Here is a 19615-nt window from a genome sequence, read left to right on the forward strand (position 1 = left end):
GGAACACATCTAACTGCAAGTCGGGCGTTGGGGTAAGAATCCACGGCTCTGAGAGCTCAGGTCTGAGTCTCCCAAGCTTTCCTCTTGGCTCCCTGTATTCAACCGCTGATGAGCATATTACATATATGATTTTCATCCATAGTTGACTCTTGAAGGCTTTTATGCAGGGCAAGCTCTGAATTTATTAAGAGATAACCTGTGTTGTGCCATTTGGATGAGACTCTTTAAAGTTTTGTGGAACTCCCCCAAAACTGTCATGGATTGAGATGCCAGGGAACTGGGCGTTTGGGCTGGAGATTCTGGGGATACAGAAGTAATCTTACAGACAGATCTGTGTCCAAATCCTGGAACTGCCATTAATCCCTTGGGTAAGTCACAACACCCTCCTCTTTAATTTGCTGTCCCACAGTGAAAGATGGCAAGAGTCTGACTGAGTGCATAGTGCCACAACTGGAGCTGCTCTGCAGCTTCTCCAAATGAGGGGAGATCCATCAGAGCACGGTAGAGCCAGCAGAAGAGTGGGAAACCAGTTACGTGAACTGTGAACTATAGGTCAGCGTTCTATCTGCCTTGAGACAGGGTGACCATCAGCACATTTCTCATCAAGACAGAAAATAAAAACAGGAAAACCCAGATCCTTTTGGAATAACTCAGGCACGGAGACGTCAGTGCGGTTGATGGTTTTCTCCTGAATGCCTGTTCTGCTGCTGCTCATTTTGACTCTAGCTCTGCATGTTGGATACACAGCTTCCTGCTTTTCAGCTCTTTGCAGTTTGGCTGGAGACAGTTTCAGGCCCTCCTTGGATATGATGATGAGGATGCTATCAGAGCTGGCTCTCCTGCTCTCTCCTTGACATTCTCTGAATAGCCATCGTTCTTACTCTCCAAAGTTTCCACCTCTAGACGCCTCCCTCCGTCGTTACACTCTCCTCTCATCTATCGCTGCCTTTCCTTTATGTTTAATTGCTCTAGAAGAATGAACACAAGACTGAGCCTGATGGCAACCACTGAGCTCCCAGCAGTGGTCTTTGATCGTATGCTTCCTCAGTGAATAGATGATTTCAGATTCCAGTATCCGTGTATACATGTTTCTATTAAAACAAATTGCATCATTATTTTCAAATTAACACTTCATGTATAAAACATACACGATGGAGATCTTAAGAAGCATCAGAGATAAAATTATTTTTAAATAACTTATTAATGAGGTAAATGCTTGCTCACACAAATACCTTTAAGACCTTAGTTTTACTTTCTGACATAGTTATTCAAATATCTAATCTGAAATTCAGTTTATAACAGAAATTGACTTTATTTCCTCAGCTCTAAGAGTTCATCAATAGTTTTATCACAGAAAAAGCCAGAACCTTTTTTTTTTAAATTTATTTTTTTAAAGCAGTACCTACCTATCTACCTACCTATCGCATTTTCATTTGCGGTGACTCTTTTAAACACACAGGCAAATGAAGCTCTATGTGGTGCTTACAGATTGTCATCATAGCTTCTCAACAGTGCTGGCCAGGTGATGTGACGTGTGGCCGCCCCTTCTTCCTGTGAACTTGTCAATCAAAGCTTAGTGAGCGCTCCTAGGACTACCCAGTGCATCGTAGGCTCTTCCACTTTCCTCGGGATTGCTCACAGGCAGCTGGGGATGAATACTAGGTGGGGCAATCAGTGGCATTATACATGCTGCATAGAGTCCTAGTAAACAGTAACACTCTTTTGCTTGTCTGCTACAGGGTCTTGCTAGTTAGCCCAGGCACAAATGCTGTGAACTCATACTTACCCCAGACTCTGTCTCCTGAGTGTTAGGATTGCAGGCATGTGCCTCCATATTAGGCTTTTAATATTCTTCAGTTTTAATGTGTATATAGGAAGGCCAGCCTGCCTCTCCACCACTGGAGCTCCCATAAATTGTTGCCCATATGATCTGAATAAGTCAACCTCATTTTGGATCCTGGAAAACAATGGTATTCTTCAGAACTACAGACAGCTACATACATATGTGGAGGTTTTCCTGTTTCTAATAATGTACTTTGACCCCTGATAAAATAGTTACCAGGATTATTTAAGTGGCCTCTCCCCTCCTCTCCCCTCTTCCCTTTTCCCTCTTGTCCTCTCCCCTTTCCTCTCCATCCCCCCTTCCTTCTCCTTCTCTACTGTTCAACCCATTGTTAAGCAAAGGGAGGGGATGGACAGGAATCCACAGCAGATGTTTCAGATAAAAATAAAACATATAAACTTGAAAATATTTCTAAGTAGATGTGTTTCTGGTTCTTTCTTCTCCAAAGACAATATCCCTTTTGGGAGGAAGGCTGTGTAAGTACACACTGGTCCATATCTTATTATATTGTACCTTCTTTCCTGCCCCTCTGCCAACACTGCTGCTGATCTATCATAACATTCCCATACAGGAGCAGTCCTCTTGCTGTCCTCCTGGTATGACCCAAAGCTCCTGGGTAGTAAATTGGCATTTCTATGCTTGGGGTGTGTGCCTTCAACTCTGAGCTGTTCATCAATAGACAGATCAATGCTGAAGTGAGCTCTGGCCATGCTACCCATTTAGCACATGGTCACAAACCCTTCAATCGTCTTCCTCTCAAGGTGTAGGTATTAACTCTTCTCTCTTGAGTGCAAGCTGGGCATAGTGAGTGTCTTCTCTTTTAAAGTATATCCTATCTTTTATCGATAAACAGTGTTTCACAAGAATTACTGATGTTTGAACCATGGACATAGTTATGTAGTCATTTCTGTGGTGGTTATGTTCTTTGTTTTAAAGATTTGCTTCATTTTTAATTTTGTGTGTGTGTGTGTGTGTGTACCATGCCTCTTCAGGTGCCCATGGAGGCCAGAAGAGAGCATCAGTTCCCTTGGAGCTCGAATTCCAAGCAGGTATAAGCTGCCTGTCATAGGTTCTGGGAACTGAGCTCTGGTCCTCTGCAAGAGCATCAGGTGCTCTTTACCACTGAGCTATCTCCCTGGCACTCACTCCCCTCAGTTATATTCTTAATCCTGTATAAGGCAATGTGCAAAGATTAGTGATCCCCTTTTAATGAGTAGAATGAATGGCCATGAAGAATGAATGAATGAATGAATGAATGCCACACTAATGAATAACAAGTGACAGAATAGTGTGTGAAGTTCTATTATAAAATGATGGCGTGATTCTTTCTGCCCTCAACCCCCACATCCCAGCCCCTAGCCCTCCTTTCTTCTTGGAGAAAGCCATGTCTTAAGAAATCTCAAGGAGCCTTGTGAGAGAAACTCACCATCCTGCCAAGGACCTCAGCACTGCATCCTCTTGCAGTGACCCTTTCACTTGATTCAGTCAAGCCTGTAGATAATGCAGCTGTAGAGAAAGGCTTGACTGCAGCCTGGTGAGAGACCCTGACCATGGCCACACAGCTAAGCCACTCCTCAATTTCTCACCCTAGGAAACTGGGATAATATTTGTTGTTTTAGTTATTATGTAACAATAGTTAAACCAGAGTGTTCAAAATCCTCAGCACACTCTTCCTTTGGACCACAGAGTTCAATGCTTGCTTTCTTGAGTTTTCCAAAACAAATGACTTCTAAATTCATCTCTTGTTTCTAGTTCCAACGTACTGCTATTTCTGTCTCTCTCTCTCTCTCTCTCTCTCTCTCTCTCTCTCTCTCTCTCTCTCGTTCTCTCTCTCTCTCTCTCTCTCTCTCTCTCTTGTCTCTCTCATCTCTCTGTCTCTCTCTCAGTTTATTTTGAGCTCAGCTTCCTTATCTAAACTCCTATGCAGCACATGTTTTCTGCCATGATGCCCACAGGTGTTATCTTACCACTCACCTCTAAGGACACAAAGTGAGCGTATGTTCTCTTGGGATGAGGAAGACGTTCAGAGAGGCTGGTTGCTGGCCCATATTCCCATTTCATCGTGGGTGTGTCACCCTGCTTATAAGCACATTGCTTTAGATTTTCCAATCTTTTCTTGACAGGTCTGGGGCTGGGACAAATGTGACTTCAAATTCTGTCTTCACGATGCCTACTTGACCACTATTTTCTTTATATGGGGGAAACCCACACCAAAGTCTCTATGAGGAACGGAGACAAGTGCATATAGAAAGTATGCCTGTCTGATTAGACTAGTGTTCTTGGAAGGAAGACTCTGGGACAAGGAAAATGTTTCCTGTCTACCCAGTAAGAAAGCTGCTGCTCACACACCAGCATGGCTTGAGTACTTGAAATGTGGCCAGTAAAAATGGGTACCTTAAGTTTTTATTGTATTCAACTTAGGTTTAAATTGAAGAAGCCACATGAGGCTAGTGCTGTCATTTCGGAGGGTGGCTGCCAACTGTGATTGCCAGGGAGGCAGGGACTGCACCCGCTTGGCATAGCGGAGCACAAACAGCATTGAGCACAGTGTCTGGCACAGAGGAGGCACCTGCATTGAATTGTTGAGTGAGGAGTATACGAAAGAGTGAGTATGTGATCCATCTTGGGCACCAAATGCATTGCTTCTGTCTGCTAGGCAGTGTATTGATTTGAGTGGACCCTTCTTGCCCCCTTCCAACCCCCCTCCAGCCTCTTCCAACAGCAGCCAATTATACTCTCCTGCAGAAATGTCATTTGAGCTTCAGGAATTGGACAGAGACTAGATTTCAGGGAACTGAGGGACGGACACAAAGAAGCCCCCTATCTTTAATGGGCCACAGAAGACAAGACTCACCTTCCACCGTCCAAGACTGACTAGAAAGTTAGTAACAGAGACACTTAAATTAATGATGAGGCTCAGTGACAGGGAGGCCAGGGAGGCTTCTTAAATGTCACCTTCGTTATTTTTCAAGCCAGCAGGATGACTGCCTTCCCCTTGGCTTCCATGTTGTTATTGTTATGCCTCAGGGTGGAGGGACTTTTACCCCTAATCCCTACAACATGAGCTGTGTAAGTTCAGCGAGGGCAGGAGGAGAGACAGCACAGGAGGCTTAATAAGGGGTTTGCCTGTCACTGAGCCCGAATGATTGTGCAAATATGAAGAGGTGGTGGGAGGGGGTGACCTGCTGGGGCTCCCCTCCTTGCTGCCTCGCCTAACATGGCATCTGTCTTTCTAGTCTGGGGAGTAAGGGAGCGCTGTCTGCCTCTCGATTGCTTCTGCACTTCTCTAGATCAATATTTCAGTCCGCTACAAAATGCAACCTGGCTGTGAGGAGTGAACTCTGACTTTAGAGTCCGGACTCTACACTGTCAGTGTGGGTCCTTTCAGTTCATTTCCTGCCTCGGGACCGCCATCTTCTTCCCTGTGGAAGGACAAGGGACTGGCCAGCAATCTTTGAGACCTTGCTTTAAGCTCTATACTTGCCTAGTAGCTGAGAGACGATTTCACAGCCCCTAAAATTGTAGCCTTGGTTCTGCTCCTCCCTTAGAAAACACATTTATCTATTTAGCACAGACATGCACATGCTTGTGTGTGCGTGCATGTGTGTGTAGGTGTACTCATACATGTGTGTGTGTGCTCGTGTGCCTGCATGCTCACATATGCACAGTGTGAAGACAGAGGTCAGAGAAAAAATTGCAGGAGCCAGTTCTCCCCTTCCACCATTTGAGTCCCAGGGGCTTCCACCATTTGAGTTCCAGGGGCTGAACTCTGGTGTTTGGCTTGGTGGCAAGATTTCTGAGCTCTCTCCCTGACTTATGGCTCTACTACCTCTGAGATTTCATTTAGCTTCTCTGAGACAACAATAATAAATTTCCAGGTGCTGTGAAGATGATGTGAGATAACGAATTCCAGTGGTTGGAGAAATGACAATTATCTGGATGCTTAAAAAAAAAAATCCCTGTTCTCACGTGTAACTCCATTGTCTTAGTTTGAGTTTTATTGCTGTGAAGTGACACCATGACCAAGGCAACTCTTATAAAGAAAACATTTAGTTGAGGTTGGTTGACAGTTTTAGAAGTTCAGTCCATTATCACCATGACGGGAAGTGTGGCATCATGCAGGCGGACTTGGTGCTGGAAGTGCCAAGAGTTCCACATCTTGATCCAAAGGCAGCCAGGAGGAAACTGTCTTGGGCAGGCAGTCAGGGGGAGGGTCTCTTCTATACTGGGCAGAACCTGAGGTAGGAGCCTCAAAGTTCACCCCCACAGTGACACAAGTCCTCCAAGAAGGTCACGCCTATTCCAACAAAGCCATGCCTCCCAATAGTGCCACTCCCTTGGCCAAACATATTCAAACCACCACAGACTGACTTTTGTCTGCAGTGACATCTGAGATCTGTTCCTCTCGCTTGCTTCTGAATCAGGTTAAGGTCTAATGGCAGGGGAAAGAGGCTGCGCATACACAGCAGAGCCTAGCCATTGTTGGGCAACTCAACTGATTTAAAAAAAATAGTGAAAATGAAGGGTCATGCACACACGTGTGCATATGTTTGTATGGTTAGGTCAGAGGACACATTGTAGGAGTTACTTTTTTCCTTCTACTGCCCACTGGTGACTATTTTAATGATCGCTTTTGTCACCATCCTTCCTGTGGTTTGGGTTCTGAAACTAAGTTATACAGTATAAAAATGGCCCTACACTTGGAAAGTGCAAAACTTTGAGAATTCCTTTTTTTTTTTTTGAGAATTCTTATTGTCCCTTCACCTGTCCTTATGTCCCCCACCTGCACACCCCTCCATGGTGGTCTCTCTTCAGTCCACACTTGCCCATGTCCACTCTGCTGTGACTGTCACTACACCTGGGTTTTTTCTGTAGACTCTACCATGTCACTTTCCCACCTCCATTATATGTGGCACACCCCCTCCACAGTCGAGTCAGAGAAATAATAATTATGAATATGTGTGTAGACCCCATAGCCAGAGTTCTAATGCCCGTGGAAGCAACTATTAGCTATGGATAACTTAAGAAATATATTTTATATTTGTAATTGGCACATATAACTTTATACATTTAGAGGGCACAAGGTGGAATTACAATACATATAAATAATGGATAGTGACCTGATCAGGATAAGTAGCATATACATTGCCTCAGACACCTGCCAATGCTTTCCTTGGGAGCATGCAAGATCACTACTAGATCTTCTGAAATATAGACATAAATGTAAATGTAATTTATAGATGTTATGAATGTTAACCACAGTCATCCTGAAGTGCTATAGAACTGTAAAGTTAGTTTCTGTCCAGCTGCATCTTGGGGTTATTAGTTGTCCACCTCCTCCTGGGTTCTACTTTCTACCCTTTGGCACCTATGGTGCCAACAGTATGGGGAAGCTGGTCACACTCCATCTACAGTCCGGAAGCTGAGAGATGGATGCTGGTGCTTTTATCTTTTTGTTCTGTTTACAACTCAAGCCCATGCAGTGGCATTACCCATATTCAGGGTGGGTTTTCCCAACATCATTAACACAATCTAGAAACTCTCTCATAGACACACCCAGAAAGTCATTATCTTTCAGAGAGCCAGCCTATCAAGTTGATGATGATCAGTATGAACCATCATGAGTCTACCTCATGTCAACTTTATACTCAGACATAGTTGTACCTTTCTACCCTTGTCCCTGTAGGTTCTTGATTATGTCTTGATTTTCTAGGGGACCTGATGGTTGGAGTCTTGCCTTCAGGACCCTTTCTAATACAGAGTACAGGTTCCTCTTTGACAATGTCAATCTTTAATAATTATAGTTGCTTTAGCATTCACATTGCAACTTCATAATGCCCTCTTTGGCAGGCAAATGGAACATTGTAAATATCCTTCTGCTGTTTGTTCTCTTTCTGATAGTAGTGAAGAATAACCAAGACAGCCTGAGTGCTAGATGTTAGCTGAGTGCTAGCCTATTTTGAAATTTCCTCTGTCTGTTACTTTTAAAACCCAGGCTCATTCAAGTTCTTAGGATATGGGCAGAATGCAGTTAGGATAGGTGCTGCTCTATGGTATTGATGGCTCCATTCCCAATATAGTCCTTCTTCCCCTCTGAAATCTCATCAAATGGTTCCCCACAGTCTGTGTTTCTCTTAAGTATTCTAATCTTTCAGATTTCTACCAGAATGGTCCATTAATCCTTACATTCAGGGGAGTTTCCAGCCCAAAGTTCCAAACTCTTCTAAATCCCATCAACTAGTTCCAACGTTGTAAGAACCACACAGTTATGTTTATTGCAGCAACTGCCCTACTTCTTGGTACCAATTTCCTGCCTTAATTACTTCTCTCATTGTTGTGACAAAACACCTCACAACTCTAACTTAGGGAAAGAAGGATTCATTTTGACTCACACTTTGAGGATATTGCCCATCATGGTGGTAGGAACATGAGACACCTGCTCATATTGTATTCAGGCAGAGGGTGCTGAACGCTGGTACTTAGCACACTCTCTTCTTTGTAGTTCATTCATGACTCAAGACCATATAATGGTGCCACCTATATTTAAGGTGTGTCTTTCCACCTTGGTGAACCTCTAGAACTCTAGAAACATCCTCACAGACATGCCCAGAGCTTTGTCTCCAGGTGGTTCTAGATCCTGTCAAATTGACAATATTAACTTTAACAGTTAATTCTTCTACTTGAACCTCTCAGCTGTGTGTGGGGTGTTGGTAGCTTTAAGGGGAAAGGGAAGGGGGAGAAAGAAATAACCTGATTATTCAACCATAGCTTTAGAATCAGTTTTCCAGGAGGTGGAAGATACCAAATTAAGGGATCCATTTTTGGCTTTTTGTAATTTAGGAGAAGGCACTTAAGTAACCAACCTGAGATACCCAGAATACTTAGAAAGAATGCAAAACAATAGCATTCCTTCACTCCTTCTTGTATATCACTTACAGATACAAGACATGAGTAGCCAGTTCCTGAAGAGCTCTGAGTGAATGGAGCAGAATACCTAGGAGTTTGCTCAGCTATGATACCCTCCCCCAACCTTGTTCCTATTTGATTTTCATGTGTGCCAAATCTTCCAGCTAATGCTGCATGCCATCTCTAATGAGTTCCTCTTACTATGACAGTCCCTTTTGACTGTCTGGGGTAGACCAGTAGTCCTGGGGAACTAGGCCCTATATCCAAGTATACTTCAACTAATGGTGAAGGAGGTCGGCATATTGACTACCACAGCTCACAATCCTCTGGTGGGTGTAGAAGCAGGTGTTCTGCGTTCCTGGAATCTACAGTAATATGACGTTCCATTGCCGCCCCCCTCCCCCAGGTTTTTACTGCATGTTATTTTGGCTGCACCCTTCCACTCCCAGGTTACCTCCACAGGAATTCATAGTTTCTCTCCTCTATAAAATGCTTGCTCTCTCAGTGAAGATTCTGGAGAAATGCACATGCTTTTTAGAATGGTACTAGGCAGTGAGAAAACAAGTGGAAAGGACACTGGTCCTCCAGAGGAGGGTAGTGAGAAGGTAACAATGGGTGTGCTTCAGGATCATGGGTCAGGTTGTTGAGGAAGCATAGGGGAGGCTGAACGCTCTGTTTTCAAGGTGGAAGAGGAAGGGCAAAACCTTCATTTTATGAAAGGTAGGGAGAGCTTGCTTTTGCCATAGCCCTGGCAGAAGCAGCTCACAGGTTTCACTTGTGTGACAGCATTTGTCTTGTTCTCAGAAGGGAGGAAAGCTCTTGACTACACAAACTGAGTAAAAGCAACTGTCTTACCTGCATTCATAACTGCAGGACCCAGGAGCAGCCTGTGACAGGGCGCTATACACAGCTTCCCACCAGTACCTGGTAAGGATAAGGTACCCTCAAAGCATGGGGCTGTGGCCTAGAGGCCAGCCTTCTTTCTGCTGTCCTTGAGTGTCCTTCCTTCCAAGATCCACCTTGCCAGCCCCTTCATCTGTTCCCAAAGCTATTCTTTGCAGTTGCCCCACTTCCTATTCAAGGAGAACTTTGAGTCTGGGTCAGCCCCTCCTGTAGGCATCTGGTACAGTCTCCTGAATTCTCTGGGCTTTGGAATATGTGATGATGATGATGATTGATGTTGTTGACATACAAAATAATGGCATTCTTTACGAGATTTTTAGACTTTGTTCTTTTCTTCCTCATCACCACTGAGTTCCTCCATCCCACCTCCTTTTTCTCCTCCAAACAGTCAGTTCCTCTTCTGCTTTGTCCCCCCTCCCCTCTCTCTAAATCCTGCATATGAGAGAAAAATGTGACATTTAACTTTTTATTTTCTAAAGGTTTTGTCCAAGTAAATATTGTTAAGTTGAACACATCTCCATGCTCATCCTCGTTTTTGTTCCTTCTTCTTGTTGGCTCCCTTTGTCCTCATAGATAGTTTCCCTTCTACATTTATGCCCTACTCACATACATGATTTTATGTATCTATATGAAGTCTGATATAAATAGAATCTTTCTGAGATCACTTAACTCACTATGACTGCTCCCAGTTGCTTCCATTTTCTCACAAACAGCACAGCTTTATTCTTTATGGCTGACAATATCCATTGAGCACATACACTACACAGTTCTTATCCATTTAGTCCTCTGTTCATAGACAATTTCTCTAAGATGTAGAATGTGAAAAGCAAGGCAAAACAGCAGGATCTTTTAGAGATGGTGAAACATTCCATCCTACAGGGATGCTCCTTAAGACAGGAAGTAAACAACTCAAAAGAGCTTCAGGAAGTCCCTGAAACTGACCAGATTCACTAGGCCTTTCCTTCCCCAAGAGTATATGAGCAACCAAGACTATTAGGAGTTCCTCTCAGACAAGTGACGCTCCAAAGGAGATGCTCAGGCTAGCTGAGATTCTTTTTTTCCCCCGGTAACCTAATTTTTAATTCATTTTACATCCCTATAACAGTCCTCTTTCTTCCTCTCCTCCTAGTCCTACCCTTAAAAATCTCTTCTCCTCAGAGAAGGGGGAGTCCACCTTGGATACCACCCCACCCTGGGACATCTAGTCCTAGGAAGACTAAGCACATCATCTCCCACTGAGGCCCAACCAGGCAGTCCAGGTAGGGAGAAGGGGACCCAATGTCAGGGAACATACACCAAGACAGCTCCTGCTCCACTTGTTAGGAGACTCACATGAAGACCAAGCTGCAGGTTTGCTACAGATGTATAGGGGGTCAAGTCCAGCCCCTGCATGCTCCTGGTTGGTGGCCCTAGGTGAGATTTTTGAATGAGGCTGAGACTGAACAGCCTAAAAGAGAATGAGATCAGCCAAGCAGTCTATAAGAAGCAGAGACCAGTTGAGTTGTGAAGAAAAGGCTCAGGCCAATGAAGAAAATGAGGCTCTCCAACCTGTTGTGCTGCCTAAAGACTGTGTAGTGTGCTCCAGGTTGTCAGCTTTTGCAAGCTGTCATGTGCTGTGGTGGGTTTTGGTGATGTAGCTGTCTGAGTTATTTCTGCTCTAGGAAACTCCTCATCTGTTTACCTGTAAGTAAACTCAATAAAAATCACTGGTTTATTGGCAAGTTGGACCATGGTGGTATCCATACTTTGTCTTCAGTTTCCTATTTGAGGACAGTTTGTTCATGACTCCCTGGGAACAGTGTCACACAACAACTTGACTCCTGGGATCCATATGGTAGATGGAGAAAACCACTCTCACAAATTGTCCTCTGACCTTCATGTATAAACATAAACATGCACACACAATAAATAAATAAATAAATAAATAAATAAATAAATAAATAAATGCAAGCAAGCTTTGCATCGAGGGACCTCTGATCTGCAGGCTCAGAGGTTTCATACCCTGCTTGGAAAGGGCAGAAAGGTATCAGAGGCTGCCTTTGTATGCCCATCTGGAAATGTGTGGAGCTCCGAGCCAAGGAGAATTGGGGCATGAGATCCACAACTGACCTCAGAGCCTGCAATCTGCCCCTTTTCTTCCAGATTTCAGCCATTAGGCATTTGATCTGGACTGTCCCTCTGTTGGTCATTTGTTCATTCATGCATGTGTGAAAGACATATGGAATTTGTCAGAGTTAAAATGTAGTCTCAGGGTCAACCCCAGGGCCCCCAGTGAAAGTGACATTACCCAGGAAGTCAGAGAAGTAGGGTTCTCTTGCATGACTGCCCGACAGCAACCACCACAAAAGACTCTGCTAGAACCGTAAGTCTTCGAGAGCACACACAGAGGGCATTATAGTCTTCTATCAAAAATATTTCTACAAAGCCATCTGCCCCGCAACTGAGCAATTGATGCTCTAGTTAATCACTGTGGCTCAGGACTAGCGTTTCAGAATCCCAGACACAGTCCTCCTGAGTTACAACTTTAAATCTTCTCTTGCCTTGGGCTCTTTTATAAACTCACAGTTTACTACAACACACAACACCATTACAATGTTTTACTCTTTTTTTTTTTTTTTTTTTTTTTTTTTTTTTTTTTTTTTGCCTTGCCCTGGTTCCCACAAAGAATTACTTATTTCTTTGGAGAAGCTGTCTCTGACTTAGTACTTTTAGATTGACATATGATGCAAGAATGCATTCTTCATGAATTCTATGACCCTGACGTCAGGGTCACTATGCCCTGAAAATCTTCCGTCTATCAGGCTGCCCTCATCCCTGTTGTCTGATTGCTCCTTCCTGTTTCTTTTGAGCATCCCTCCTCCTTCTCTGCTTGTGAATGTGACTGGCTCACCTCTGAAGTGTTCTCATGGCCCACCTGTCCCCACTTCCTCCTGCCTTCAGTCTACTGGCTATCTGATCTGCTGCTGAGAAGGAGGAGGAGGACTACAAAAGTTTTCCAGTTCCTTTCTTTGTAGGGTGTTGGTGGATCAATTGTAGTAGCTGACGGTTTTCACTGCTTGCTGAGACCCTAATGGGATCCCAAGTTACAGTCTTTTTTTTTTTTTTTTCCTGCTTATGTTTCCTGTCCAAACATTTCTCCTTGGAAATGCACGTGGGCCTTCTTGTCCCCAATCTCTTTTCTTCTCCCATAATTTGGCTTCTTTGTAAATAAGCTCAGCACAAGGACCAGCCCTGCATCTTGGGAAGCACCAATCCCCCACTGGTTTGGTATAGTTCTTACTCTGTACTTTAAGCAGAGGAAAAGTATGAAATTAGGGTCAGATCATTGGTGATTCAGATTAAAATTTCATGAGACAGGTTATATAAGCCCTCCCTCCACTTCAGTTTTGTTTTTGTTTTTTTGTTTTGTTTTGTTTTTTTAATAGTAAAACTGGTGGGTAAAATTCCTGGCATTCACCTTGCCACACAATCCCATTTTAGTTCAGATCTTAGCAATCACAAACTCCTGGGGAGGGGGTCAAAGCCATTGAAGGGTTTATCATGACCAAGATGATCATGCTAGTTCATTTCATCGTCTTGATGATTGGTTCAGTGTAGTCATGTGTTAGAATCCTAACCAATGAGATGATAGGGGGCTGTCTGATGGGGAGGCATTAGGAAACAAGTTCTTCAGTGGAAACAGAGGAAGGGGAGCATTTTCTCCCACCAAATAGTGGCTTTTCTCGGAGCCTGGAGCTGCAGTGGCCATTCACTGCACCAAAGGAAAAGCCCACACTGTGAGAGGGACATTAAGGCAGAAAGCTGAAAATCCCAGTTCCAGATGACATTCTTAAACTACTTTATCCTCTTTAAACCTGCCTTCTCAGCCTTCTCATTTCATGAGATTGCCTTCTTTTGCATGATTTGTTTTGGTTGAGCTTGCAAAGCAGGACATCCATATGCAGTGTGCTCTACCGGGAGGCTCTCTGCTCTTCTGTCGTTCTCAGTCCAAACAAGCGTTTCCTGACTGTCATGCTTGTTCCGACTGCCCTGTGATACATTTGCCACTAGCATATAGACCTTTCCTTCCTTTCTTTCACAGGCACTTGCTGGTGTATTTAATTATTTACACTCTCAAGGTGTTCCAGAAGATCTTTGAAGGTACACCATGTTTCCTTGCTGGCTCTTGTGTCTAGCAGACTATCTAGCGTGTAGTCATCCCCACACCCATAAAGATCTGTTGACAGAGAGAATGGACTAATATGTGCCTATGCATCCAAGAGTCATTTAATCACGGGGACAGTTTCTGAGTCAGAGATCAGAACATCACTCAGTGTCACCACACAAAATGAATGACATGTACAGCCTACTGCATACCCAGGCTGTGTGGAATATAGCTGCTGCTCCATCAGGGGACACGTGGCCTGTCAAGCACCAAAAGTCATTGGGTATCACATGACTGGGTAAGGAAGAACATGGCACACATAGCAGGAAAGTTTACCTTTCTGTCCTTTCTAAGATTGAAGAGTTGACAAACTCTTCTGTTTCTCATCTTGATAAATGACTGTGTATCCAATCTCTGGCTGATGTATTTCAAAACAATTTTGAACTCACTTTGAAAGGCACCGTTATTTCGTCCCCAGTGGAGCAGGTGCTATTCCAACACCCCAACCCTTGCTGCTATTCTTTAGCATTTGTGACAGCTAAGAAAGTCCCTTCTTTGATTTTTCTTCCTCTATAGATGTCAGGCGACTGATCAGTCATTACCTGTGATTAATGACCAAGGAGGCTGCTAAAGCTGGTAAGAGTCTGGGCCCCTTATGACTGAGTACTCAGCTTTTGGCCAATGAACTGAGTGCAGAATTGCCCCTGTCAACATCCTCTTGCAATGTCCGGGTGTGTTCATAAGCAGAGGATGGGAGGAAGTCCAAACTGCTTTTGATGCCCCAGCAGCATTTTGGAAGCAATCCAGAGCACCAAGGTGATTCACATTTATGACGTGTTAGTTTGCATAGAGAGTGAAAGCCTGGGAGCTCAGAGAGTCAGAGTGTCAACGAGAAGTAGAACTCCTCCTTAGCATTCTTATGACTGACCAGGGAACAACCATGAAATCCACAACCACAGAAAACACTGCTGGCTCAGAGGAGAAGAGCAATGGACTAGATAGCAAGAACCCATGCCCAGAGGTCTAGTCCAGCCTCCCTCAGATGACAGTGTGCAGAGTGCAAGTCCCTCGAATGCTTGCTGCAAAGTGGATCCAGGCATCCATTATTCAGAAACACCAGTTAGCACTGGCTGCCATTCCTTCATCTTTTGCTCTCCAGTCTTGTGATGGTCCTGTGTTCAGCAAAATCAAAAGAGAAGATGAAGAAAAACCAGAAAATGACTTGCCTCTGTTTAACCCAGTGTTCTGGTACTTGCTCATTTCTAAGGAAACCCTTGTTTGGTTTGTGCCTACAGTGCATCTTGAAGGAAAGCGTCTTGGAAATTTTGATCTGAGCAAAGATGGTTACTGTACACTCTTAAGCACACCACATTTACTGAACAACTCGTTCATTCAGGAAAGTTCTATTGAAAGGCTACTTTGTACACACTGTCGGCCTTGGATACATATTTGATTGATGCCTGCCTGAAGCTTACAGTATAGTGGACAGGCTCTTCCTGGAATATGCAACTCCAAAGAGCTGGCTCTGGTGGGTGAGTGATGGTGAGCCTCCTAACCTGCTAGGGCTTCAGGGTCTTTCTTCATCTGGAAGAGAGGAATATTCATTCCATCCAATTCTTGGGCTCTAATAATATTGATATGTCTGGATTTTAATGGAGTTTCTGTGTATTTATAATAACCTGCATTTAAGCTTCACAACAGGGTAGCTTATTATCTTCCACCTTAGAAACAGGACTAAGAGGCTTATCAGGATATGGTGAGCAACCCTTCTGGTTTGTCAGAATTAAATATTCCTTATCTTGAGTAATCCCTGGGATGCTTGGTTAAGCTAGAATCTCACACAATTAAGTGGTAAAGACAGGATATATTAAGGTAGATTATTTGTTAATAAAAATACAACCAACACCAACGAATATTGTAGTATGTGTATTGTGATTGTGATAGCTTCAGTTGTTAAATTTACACATTGAGATTCCCCTGGGAAGGAGCAACCTCAAATGAGGAATTACCTTCATCAGATTAGCCTGTGGGACACTTTTGTAATTGTTAATTGATGAGGACACAGTCCACTGTGAAAAATGCACCCTGGACAGGTGTTTCTGGTTGTAAAATAAAAAAGTCATTGATCAGGCTATGGAGACCAAGCTAATAAGCTGTGTTCTTTTATAGCCTCTGCTTCAGTTCTTGCCTCCACGTTCCTGTCTTGGCTTCACTTGATTAGTGACTGTCAACTGTAAACTGTAAGCCAAATAGACAGACCCCTTTCTTCCCTGTCATGATTTGAATAAAAATGGCTGAATAGATCCAGAGGATCTATTGTAGGGGGTGTGGCCTCATTGGAGTAGGTGTGGATTGTTGGAGGTGTCACTAGCGAGTGGGCTTTGAGGTCTCAGAAGCTCAAGCCAGGCCTAGTGGCTCACTTTCCTTTCCTGTTGCCTGTTCCTGTTGGTGTAGAAGAGAGACAGGTTTTTAGTAGTCTCTGCTATGTAGGGTTAAGAGTACAAAGTCCAGGGCCCAGAGCACCCAGTTTATGTATAGCTCTTGTATGAAAGGCTATGTGCTCTTGGCTGAGTGGCCTAATTTCTCAGCATCCTAGTTTCCTTAGCTCAAAGGGAAGAATTCCTCCTTCCCACTGTTGTATAAGGCTCACGGCCCTTTTATAACTGATGGCACCAACTTCCCAGCTCATGCTTTACTTCTTCTAGCTGGACTTTGTATCTTGTGTGGTTTGATGACATATTCCAAAAGTTCTCAATTCACCAGGAAAGACACCTTTCAGCATCATGCAATGAACAAGAGTCCAGAAATACTGAGCATTCTTTTCGGTGTTACTCGAGTCCTGTTTCTTTTTTTCTTTCACCATTCAGAAGAATTTATTATCAGTGTCTCAGAGCTTGCTACCACTCTGCCTGATTCAGGTATGAGAACATGATCAGGGCATGGGACCTGAGAAGGTGTGGCCTAGTCCATAGCAGCCAGGCTGGCAGGGGCACCCCTTCTGGGCTGCCGTGGCATCACTGGAGGCTGCCATTCTGCAACATCTGCAGATGCTCCTTGTACAGCGTCTCCTGGGCTTCAAAGAGCTTCTTCAGCTAACATTGACCTTGACATTGGCCGACTGAAAGCAAGAACATCAAGTCAGCACTGACTGAGTGCAGGAGCATCTCATCTCATCTTTTTAACAAATAAAGTCCTTTTCCCACAAGTACAGAAATCGAGGGAAAAGAGGAAACATAAAGTTAGTAGCCCTAGAGGCTGGTGAAATGCCCCAGGAGTTAACAGCACTTGTTGCTTTTGCAGAGGACCTAGGTTTAGTTCCAAGCACTTGTATCAGGAGCTCACAACTGCTTGCAACTCCAGGAGATCTCAATACTCGTCTGGCTTCAATAGGCTCCTGTACTTAAATGGTATCCATTCAGGCACACACATCAAATAAAACAAATAAATAAACTTTAGGAAAAAAAGTTGGTTGCATTAGAAGAAAGATAGAAATTAGGACTGGGGTGTAGCTCAATGGTCCAGTATGTGACTCATATGCTGAAACCTAGGCATAGACTTCAGCACCAAAGCCAACAAACAAACAAACAAACAAACAAACAAATGAGATGAGATATTTAAGATGAACAACTACTTAGTAGCAGAATGGTAACCATGGTTACTACATGTAAACAACAAAAGGCTGGTTATTTCTCTTTAGAAGCATAAACATGATTATTTGTTTATTCACTGAAGTGTTGCATATAATACATGATGTTTTATGCTTTCTTTTAATGAAATGAATTTTTAGAATGACTAGACTTACAGACAGATCTCAGAGCAGTGTACACAATGATTTATACTTTTTTTTTTTTATGAAAGGAACTTGTATTTTAGAATGACTAGACTTGAGATGCATCTCAGAGCTGGTGGTGTAGGGAGTTCCTGAAGTCCTGCTATCCCTTACCTTACTACAGCTGTTTGTCAAGACTGAGAGATGAATATCATACAGCGGCTAGCTCCACTTCTCACCAGTTCCCTCCCCTTTGCACACCCTAGGATCCAAATGGATATGCTTGGATTTAAACTGAAGAGAAGTGTTGGTGCTGTTGGGAAAGCACACATGCTAATGGAAGAATTTGGAAGGGCATAATTATAGGTGGCACATTTATATGGTCAGAATTCTAGCCCTCTTTCTATATTGACTGGGAAATGCTATAGCAGGAAGTTCCCTGTGCTCTGGAAGCCGGCATCATTCAACTCAAACTAGGCTTATATCACTTTCTGCAAGCATTCAGAGTGAGTGTGGAGCAGGAACCAAGGAGAAGCAAAGTCATTATCACAGCAGAGGGGGACTGGGGAACAGGGAGGGGCAAGATGTATTTAAATTGTTCCTCGGGTCCATCTCCAGGGGGGTTTCTATCCAAAAGAGTCTTTAAGTCATTTTGTCCAAGTGTGAGCCTTTGTGACAAATGTTAAGGAATCCTGTGCAGGATTTGAGACTTTCTGTTGCTTGTCTTACTGCATTAGAGCTTGTAACTCTCAAAATAAGAGTCCCATGTTATGGTAGTTTGAATGTAAATGGCCTTCATAGTTCCACAGGGAGTGGCACTATTAGGAGGTGTGGCCTTCTTAGAGGAAGTGTATCACTGTGGAGGTGGGCTTTGAGGCCTCCTCTATGCCCAAGCCAGGCCCAGTGGGACAGTCTCTCCTTGCTACCTGTGGAGTAAGATGTAGAACTCTCAGCTCCAGCATCATGTCTGTCTTTATGCTGCCATGTTTCCTGCTGTGATAATGGACTGAACTTCTGGAACTGTAAACCAGCCCCAGTTAAATGTTGTCCTTTATACGAGATGCTGTTGTTATGATGTCTCTTCATAGCAATAAAACCTTAACTAGACACATGTTAAAGATCTCTATTTACTTCTTAAAGTTTAAAAGAAAGATCAGTGAAGTTAAGTGATTTGCTTATGAACACACAGCTTGTCACTGTAGAAGAGGGATTAAAATCCAAGTTGTCCTGGCTTAATTGTGTGTGTGTGCATATATATATATATATATATATATATATATATATATATATATATATATACACACACACATATATGCATATATATGTATATGTATATACACTAAATTATCCGTCAACAACAACAAAAAACCTCATTGGAATTTGGTGCCCAAGAAGGTCATAATAGTCTGCTAGACATTTGACTAAGGGGCTTAAGGCACACTTTGGGAGAGGGAAGGTTTGGGAGACAGTAGGATTTTATGTGTGTGCTGACACGATTGTTGAGCGTACATTGTTGAGTCCCGAGGAGAGATTTTAGGTTCTCTTCTTGCTCTCTCCTCTACAGAGCACTAATAAGAAGCCTACTTGGACCCTTGGAGGCAGGGCAGCATTTGCATGGAGGAGCTGTCTCCACCAGCCTCCAGGCCTGTTCAGGGGTCTCTAGAAATTGGCCAAGTTTTGTTTCCTAGGCCAGATGCTTGGAGAATCCCCAGGTTGGTGTTGGAGGGTACTCTTACACAACAAAACAAAGTATAGGAAGTGAGAGACAAAGATGGGAGGTTCCCTGGTGTGCCCTATTTACAAACTGCTGCAGCTCCTTCTGGGTGGTATTTGATTTTCTACTTCACTGAGAAATGGGGAAGCATCAGAGTGACTTACATGCCAAAGAGAGGACCCCAGGCCATCCTTCAGCCTCCCTGGCCCCCGAGTCTCCTTCATGTGACAGGATGCCCTCAATTACTCTCTCTGGGGGGGTCCCAGTCTGAAAGAAGACAGAGCCAACCATCTGTTACCGACTCCTTTGAGCAATTTAATCTTCTCTTGTTCCCAA

General features: G+C 43.6%; 1 long non-coding RNA gene across 1 annotated transcript in view; it reads left to right on the forward strand.

Moving 5' to 3' along the window:
• The window catches only part of Gm12718 (predicted gene 12718), a 109689-nt gene that overhangs the window by 8431 nt on the left and 81643 nt on the right, over window positions 1-19615 (forward strand). The window contains exons 2-3 of the long non-coding RNA NR_040673.1: window positions 13734-13792; window positions 14373-14432. This is a non-coding gene — a long non-coding RNA (predicted gene 12718). The remainder of the gene's footprint in view (window positions 1-13733; window positions 13793-14372; window positions 14433-19615) is intronic.

This window comes from Mus musculus, chromosome 4 (genome assembly GCF_000001635.26).
Source record: "Mus musculus strain C57BL/6J chromosome 4, GRCm38.p6 C57BL/6J".
NCBI classification, from domain to species: Eukaryota; Metazoa; Chordata; class Mammalia; order Rodentia; family Muridae; genus Mus; species Mus musculus.